The sequence below is a fragment of the Choloepus didactylus genome, chromosome 20 (assembly GCF_015220235.1).
Source record: "Choloepus didactylus isolate mChoDid1 chromosome 20, mChoDid1.pri, whole genome shotgun sequence".
NCBI classification, from domain to species: Eukaryota; Metazoa; Chordata; class Mammalia; order Pilosa; family Megalonychidae; genus Choloepus; species Choloepus didactylus.
The window spans coordinates 61,510,204-61,519,380 of record NC_051326.1 but is presented as its reverse complement, the minus strand read 5'-3'; positions in this window follow the sequence as shown (position 1 = coordinate 61,519,380).

Below are 9,177 nucleotides of genomic sequence, written 5' to 3'. Positions count from 1 at the left end.
TTTTTGACTGATTACATCTCAGCCTAACCCTTCACAAAATCAGGATGGGATCTCTGGGGTCAGATGACGAAGGGCCTGTATCCAGAGCCTTGGAGAAGAGAGAGGTTTGGGGAGGACTCGGCAAATTTGAGGAAGTAGGAGGAGGTGGTGTGGGCCTGTGAAGAGCCCTGGGTGAGAGGAAATCAGGAGACGAGGCCTGAAAGATGAGCCAGGGTTGGGTGGGATGAGAAGAGGGAAGATATCAGGAGCAAAGGCTCTGAGGGGAAGCTAGAAACAGGTGTGGAGGAGAAACGACTGTGTCCTGACCATGGAGGGGGCCAGCCTTTGGCTGCCAAAAGCCTCCTCCCCACCATGGCCCAGCCCCACTCGCTTCCAGTCCCACAGCAAGGATGGGACCTGCCCCAGAGGACAAAGTTCTTTTTACCGTGATGCCTTGGAAACTACACTGTAGGAGGACAGAGCACATTAAGGCATATCACCCACTTTGAAGATGCCTGTGGCCTTTTAAATTGTGTGCATAATATTTGTATATAATAGAAGCATTCTCTCATTCCTTCCCTCCACAAACATCTACTGAGCCCTGGAGGCCAGGCTCTGCACAGGGCACAGTCATGAGGAGAATAATTCAAAGAGTGCTGGGGCCTGGGATGGAGTGGGGCAGGTCTACAGACAGGGTATAAAATGACCTTGTGCCACAGGATGGCAGAGCACATCGTGCTTGCACAGGGGAGGGACTCTGAGCCCTGGGAAGGAAGGAGAGGGAAGGAGAGCAGCCCAAGGAGGCTGCCTGGAAGTGGCAGACATACTGAGGACTGAGCTTGGAAGGATGGGAAGGAATGAGCCCAGTGGTGAGTATTGAGTAGGGGCAGCAGTCCAGGCAGAGGGAAGAGTCCATGCCAAGTGCAAGAAGGCCAGTGCAGTGTTGTCCTGATGCTACTGGCTCAGGGTCCCCCGGACCCACGACAGGGTCTTTCCTGCCTCTGCCTATGCAGCTGCCACTCTGTCTGGACATCCCATCCCAGCTTTCCTCACATCCTGCACATCCTTGACCTAGCTCAGCTTCCTCAGATGCTGCGCTATGCAATGTGGTAGCCACTGGTCACATAAGGATATTTAAAAGCAATTAAAAGTACATACAAGAGTATTAAGAGTATTGTGGGATGATGGCAGAGTAGGAAGCTCCAGGGTTCAGTCCCTCCACCGAAATAGCTATTGCGCTGGCAGGAACTGTCTGCATCAACTGGAGCCTGGAGTGCCTAATGGAGCACTGTGCAGCATCCAGAGAACAGCAGGAGGAAGAGGCTGGTAATAGCTAGTGAATTTCACTCTCTGCAGCCTCTGCAGGCAGCAGTGGGGTCCTCAACCCTGCTCCTGGTGCAGCTTTCTAGTGCCAGTGTGGGATATAAAGACCTATTCCTCCAGATGTGGGGGTGTGGTCTGATTGCTGATCACTGCTTTTGATCAGATAGTTCAGATAGCTGGGGGCCCAGTTCTCAGGCCATTGTTTCAACCCACCAGAGGAGTCGTAAAGGCAGTAACCTTTCTCAGACCTGTGGAAAACTACTTAAGGGCTGCATTAACTGGGCAAGGTCCAAATCAAGAAAAGCAACTTCAAAAGCCGTAGGAGGGGGAGGCAGGGAAAGTTGGCAGAGTGGTGATGTGTGGGTTTTGGTTACTCCCCCAGGGCAGTTGGTAGAAAGCCAGGAACTGTGGACTGGACACAGCAGAGCAATCTGACTTTGGGCATACTACATACAACACTCATGAATGTGTGGAACAGCTGAGATCAGCGAAATCTGTAAGTTCTCGTGGCCAGGGGCCCTGTGCTCCTCCCTGCCAGGCTCAGTCCCATGGGAGGAGGGGCCATCAGTGCTGGGAACAAGAAGGGAGAACTAAAGATGTGGCTGATTGAAAACTCAGACTGCTGATCCAAACTCCAAACATACATAGACTGAGACCAGACACCGGAGAATCCAGAAGCATTCAGCCCAGTGGAGAGGAGATAGGGCTAGCAAAAACAGCAAAAAAAAAAAAAAAACAAAAACAAAAAACAAAAAACAAAAAACAAAAAAACAGAGACTTTTCGGTGTTCTGGTGAATATAGAATGGAGAAGGGCAGGGCTCAGGCAGAGTCAGGCTCATATGCAAATCCAGAGGGCGAGTTTCCTTGTCTGAAGAGCCAGTTTCTCTGCTTTCTTGATTGTTCCTTAATGGCCCTAATCTCCTTGCCTCTTAGCATTTCAATAGCCCATTAGATCTGCAAGGAGGGCCCTTCTTTTTTTTTTTCCTTTCTTTCTTTCCTTTTTTTTTTTTTTTAAACCTTTTTCTCTTTTTCTAAAACAATTACTCCAAGAAGCCCTTTATGGAAAGCCTAAAAGACTTGCAGTTTGGACCCAGGCAAGAGCAGAGCTAAGATAGTTCTGAGAGACAAAGCAATAAGTCCAGTGGCTGAGAAAATTTGCTAAACACCACAACTTCCAAGAAAAGGGGGGCATCCCCCTACAGCCATCTCCCCAGAGGGCTGGGAATGTTCCTGCCCAACACCAGCACCACAGCCCAGAGCTGCCCCAAACAGCCCAGTATGACAGGAAGTGTTTCCAACAACACGTGCACACACCACAATATTGGGCATGGACAATAGCCTTTCACCCACCCACAGCTAATTGTCCCAGAGCTGGGAAGGCAGGGCTGTGTGAAAAGGGGGAAATTAAAATGCCCCATTCAGCCATCCTTTCAGCAGACTGGGAACGCCCCTACACAGCCCTGTGACCCAGAACTTCCATTGGGGGATGGTGCTCACCTGTAACATAGCACAGTCTTCCCTCAGCAGAGGACCTAGGAGGGCACAGTTTGGAAGAGGGACCCACTCGTAAGTCACAAGGACCATACACCAATACCAAGGACTTGTGGGTCAGTGGCAAAGACAAACTGTGGCAAGACTGAACTGAAGGATTAGACTATTGCAACAGCTTTATGTCTTCAGGAACACCCAGGAGATTTGATTATTAAAGCCGCCCTCCCTCCCTAACTGCTCAAACACACACTCAACATTCAGGGCGGGCAACACCAACTACACATGCAAACTTGGTGCACCAATTGTACCCCACAAGACTCATGCCCCCACTCACCACAAAGACAAAGTTAGGGAGAACTGGCTTGAGGGGAATAGGTGGCTCACAGATGCCACCTGCTGGTTAGTTAGAGAAAGTGTACTCAACAAAGCTGTAGATCTGACAAATTAGAGATAAGTATTTGAATCAGTCTACATATCCTAAAAGAACCCTATCAAGTTAAGCAAATGCCAAGAGGCCAAAAACAACAGAAAATTTTAAAGCATATGAAAAAACCAGATGATATGGATAACCCAAACCCAAACCCAAATCAAAAGATCAGAGGAGACACAGTACTTGAAGCAATTAATGAAAGAACTAAAGACAAACAATGAGAGCATAGCACAGGATATAAAGGACATGAAGAAGACCCTTGAGGAGTGTAAAGAAGAAATTGCAAGAGTAAATTTAAAAAACAGACGATCTTATGGAAATAAAAGAAATTGTTGACCAAATTAAAAAGATTCTGGATGCTCATAGTACAATACTAGAGGAAGCAGAACAGTGAATCAGTGACCTTGAGGATGACAGAATGGAAAAATGAAAGAACAAAAGAAAGAATGGGGAAAAAATAAAAAAAAAATCAAAATGGACCTCAGGGATATAATAGAAAATATAAAACATCCAAATATAAGACTCATTGGTGTTCCAGAAGGGGAAGAGAAGGGTAAAGGTCTAGGAAGAGTATTCAAAGAAATTGTTAGAGAAAACTTCCCAAATCTTCTAAACAACATAAATACACAAATCATAAATGCTCAGCAAACTCCAAATAGAATAAATCCAAATAAACCCACTCTGAGACATATTCTGATCAGATTGTCAAATACTGAAGAGAAGGAGAAAGTTCTGAAAGCAGCAAGAGAGAAGAAATTCACCACTTACAAAGGAAACAGCATAAGACTAAGTAGTGACTACTCAGCAGCCACCATGGAGGTAAGAAGGCAGTGGTATGACACATTTAAAATTCTGAGAGAGAAAATTGCAAACCAAGAGTTCTTTATCCAGCAAAATTCTCCTTCAAATTGGAGGGAGAGCTTAAATTTTTCACAGACAAAAAAATGCTGAGAGAATTTGCTAACAAGAGACCTGCCCTACTTGAGATACTAAAGGAAGCCTTACCAACAGAGTAACAAAGAAAGGAGAGAGAGATATGGAGAAAGGTCTAGTACTAAAGAGATTCAGTATGGGTATGTTAAAGGACATTAAGAGAGAGAGGGGAAAAAAATATATCTGACAAACATAAACCAAAGGATAAGATGGCTGATTCAAGAAATGTCTTCACAGTAATAACATTGAATGTAAATGGATTAGACTCCCCAATTAAAAGGTAGAGATTGGCAGAATGGATTAAAAAAATGAACCATCAATATGTAGCATACAAGAGACTCATCTTAGGCACAGGGACACAAATTGAAAGTGAAAGGATAGAAAAAATATTTCATGCAAGCTACAACCAAAAGAAAGCAGTAGTAGCAATATTAATCTCAGATAAAATAGACTTTAAATGCAAGGATGCTATGAGAAACAAAGAAGGCCACTACGTACCAATAAAAGGGACAATTCAACAAGAAGAAATAACAATCATAAATGTTTACACATCCAATGAAGTTGCCACAAAATACATGAGACAAACACTGGCAAAACTAAAGGAAGCAATGGATGTTTCCACAATAATTGTGGGAGAATTCAACACATCACTCAGACAGAAGAGCAATAAGGAAATTGAAAACCTAAACAATCTAATAAATGAATTGGATTTAGCAGACATATATAGAACATTACATCCCAGATCACCAGGATACACATTCTTCTCTAGTGCTCATGGAACATTATCCAGAATAGATCATATGCTGGGACATAAAACAAGTGTCAATAAATTTTAAAAATTTGAAATTATTCAAAGCACATTCTCTGACCACAATGGAATACAACTAGAAGTCAATAACCATCATAGACCAAGAAAATTCACATATACCTGGACATTAAACAACACGCTCCTAAACAATCAGTGGTTAAAGAAGAAATAGCAAGAGAAATTGCTAAATGTATAGAGATGAATGAAAACAAGAACACAACATATAAAAACCTAAGGGATGCAGCAAAAGTGGTACTGAGGGGGAAATTTATAGCACTAAAAGCATATATTAAAAAAGAAGAAAGAGCTAAAATCAAAGAACTAATGGATCAATTGAAGAAGCTAGAAAATGAACAGCAAACCAATCCTAAACCAAGTAGAACAAAAGAAATAACAAGGAATAGAGCAGAAATAAATGACATAGAGAACAAAAAAACAATAGAGAGAATAAATAACACCAAAAGTTGGTTCTTTGAGAAGATCAACAAGATTGACAAGCCCCTAGCTAGACTGACAAAATCAAAAAGAGAGAAGACCTATATAAACAAAATAATGAATGAGAAAGGTGACATTACTGCAGATTCCAAAGAAATCAAAAAAATTATAAGAGGATACTATGAAGAACTATGTGCCAACAAACTGGACAATGTAGAGGAAATGGACAATTTCCTGGAAACATATGAACAACTTAGACTGACCAGAGAAGAAATAGAAGACCTCAACCAACCCATCACAAGCAAAGAGATCAAATTGGTCATCAAAAAGCTTCCCACAAATAAATGCACAGGGCCAGATGGCTTACAGGAGAATTCTACCAAACTTTCCAAAAAGAACTGACACCAATCTTACTTAAACGCTTTCAAAACATTGAAAAAAATGGAAAATTACCTAACACATTTTATGAAGCTAACATCAATCTAATACCAAAACCAGGCAAAGATGCTACAAAAAAGGAAAACTACAGGTCAATCTCCCTAATAAATATAGATGCAAAAATTCTCAACAAAATACTTGCAAATCAAATCCAAAGACACATTAAAAAATCATACACCATGACCAAGTGGGGTTCATTCCAGGCATGCAAGAATAGCTCAACATAAAATCAATCCATATATTACAGCACATTAACAGATCAAAAGAGAAAAATCAAATGATTATCTCAATAGATGCTGAAAAAGCATTCAACAAAATCCTATATCCCTTTTTGATAAAAACACTTCAAAAGGTAGGAATTGAAGGAAGCTTCCTCAATATGATAAAGAGCATATATGAAAAACCCACAGACAGCATAGTACTCAATGGTAAGAGAGAGAAAGCCTTCCCTCTAAGATCAGGAATGAGACAAGGATGCCTGCCGTCACCACTGTTTTTCAACATTGTGCTAGAAGTGCTCTCCAGGGCAATCTAGCAAGACAAAGAAATAAAAGGCATCCAAATTGGAAAGGAAGAAGTAAAATTGTTATTCTTTGTAGATGATATGATCTTATATCTGGAAAACCCTGAGAAATCGACGATACAGCTACTAGAGCTAATAAACAAATTTAGCAAAGTAGCGGAATACAAGATTAATGCACATAAGTCAGTAATGTTTCTATATGCTAGAAATGAACAAATTGAAGAGACACTCAGGAAAAAGATACCATTTTCAATAGCAACTAAAAAAATCAAGTACCTAGGAATAAACTTAACCAAAGATGTAAAAGACCTATACAAAGAAAACTACATAACTCTACTAAAAGAAATAGAAGGGACCTTAAAAAATGGAAAAATATTCCTTGTTCATAGATAGGAAGGCTAAATGTCATCAAGACGTCAATTCTACCCAAACTCATCTACAGATTCAATGCAATCCCAATCAAAATTCCAACAACCTACTTTGCAGACTTGGAAAAGCTAGTTATCAAATTTATTTGGAAAGGGAAGATGCCTTGAATTGCTAAAAACACTCTAAAAAAGAAAAACAAAGTGGAAGGACTTAACACTCTCTGACTTTGAAGCTTATTATAAAGCCACAGTAGTCAAAACAGCATGGTAGTGGCACAAACATAGACATATTGATCAATGGAACTGAATTGAGAATTCAGATATAGACCACTAGATCTACGGCCGACTGATCTTTGATAAGGCCCCCAAAGCCACTGAACTGGGACAAAATAGTCTTTTCAAGAAATGGGGCTCAGAGAGTTGGATATCCATATACAAAATAATGAAAGAGGACCCCTACCTCACACCCTACACAAAAGTTAACTCAAAGTGGATCAAAGATATCAATATAAAAGACAGTACCATAAAACTCCTAGAAAATAAGGTAGGGAAACATCTTCAAGATCTTGTATTAGGCAGCCACTTCCTAGACTTTACACCTGAAGCACAAGCAACAAAAGAAAAAATAGATAAATGGGGTGTTCTCAAGCTTAGAAGTTATTGTACCTCAAAGGAATTTGTCAAAAAGGTGAAGAGGCAGCCAACTCAATGGGAAAAAATTTTCGGAAACCATATATCTGACAGAAGACTGATATCTTGCATATATAAAGAAATCCTACAACTCAATGACAATAGTACAGACAGCCCAATTACAAAACGGGCAAAAGATATGAAAAGGCAGTTCTCTGAAGAGGAAATACAAGTGGCCAAGAAACACTTGAAAAAATGTTCAGCTTAACTAGCTATTAGAGACGCAAATTAAGACCACAATGAGATACCATCTCACATCAATTAGATTGGCTGCCATTAAACAAACAGGAAACTACAAATGCTGGAGAGGATGTGGAGGAATTGGAACTCTTATTCATTGTTGGTGGGACTGTATAATGGTTCAGCCACTTTGGAATTCAGTCTGGAGCTTCCTTAGAAAACTAAATATAGAGTTACCCTTCGATCCAGTGATTGCACTTCTTGGCATATACCTGGAAGATCTGAAAGCAGTGACACAAACAGATATCTGCATGCCAATGTTCATAGCAGCATTATTCACAATTGCCAAGAGATGGAAGCAATCCAAATGTCCTTCAACAGATGAGTGGATAAATAAAATGTGGTATACACACATGATGGACTACTATGCAGCAGTAAGAAGGAATGATGTCGTGAAACATATGACAACATGGATGAACCTTGAAGACATAATGCTGAGCAAAACAAGCCAGGCACAAAAAGAGAAATATTATATGCTACCACTAATGTGAACATTGAAAAATGTAAAATAAATGGTTTATAATGTAGAATGTAGGGGACCTAGCAATAGAGAGCAGTTAAGAAAGGGGGAATGATAACCCAATAAGAACAGATAAGCTATAATTGATAAATTTAACATTCTAGGAATGCCCAGGAATGACTATGGTTTGTTAATTTCTGATGGGTATGATAGGAAGAAATTCACAGAAATGTTGCTATATTAGATATTTTCTTGGGGTAGAGTAGGAACATGTTGGAAGTAAAGTAGTTATCTTAGGTTAGTTGTCTTTTTCTTACTCCCTTGTTATGGTTTTTTTAAAATGTTTTTTTATTGTATGTTTTTTAAAAAATTTTTTTGATACAGTTAATTTTTAAAAAGAGTTAATTAAAAAAATACAGTGAAAAAAATATGCAGAGCCCCCTTGAGGAGCTGGTGGAGAATGCAGAGGTGTTGGGCTTCCCCACTGTTCTACTTTGCTAATGCTACCAGAATGCAAAACACCAGAGATGGATTGGCTTTTATAAAAGGGGGTTTGTTTGGTTACACAGTTACAGTCTTAAGGCCATATAGTATCCAAGGTAACACATCAGCAATCGGATACCTTCACTGGAGGATGGCCAATGGTGTCCAGAAAACCTCTGTTAGCTGGGAAGGCACGTGGCTGGTGTCTGCTCCAAAGTTCTGGTTTCAGAATGGCTTTCTCCCAGAACGTTCCTCTCTAGGTTGCAGTTCCTTAAAAATGTCACTCTTAGTTGCACTTGGAGTATTTGTCCTCTCTTAGCTTCTCCAGAGCAAGTCTGCTTTCAGTGGCCATTTCAAAATGTCTCTCATCTGCAGCTCCTGTGCTTTCTTCAAAGTGTCCCTCTTGGCTGTAGCAGCTCACTCCTTCTGTCTGATCTTATACAGTGCACCAGTAATTTAATTCAGACTCACCCAATGGGCAGGCCAACACCTCCATGGAAATTATCCAGTCAGAGTCATCACCCACAGTTGGGTGGGGTGCATCTCCATGGAAACACTCAAAGAATTACAATCTA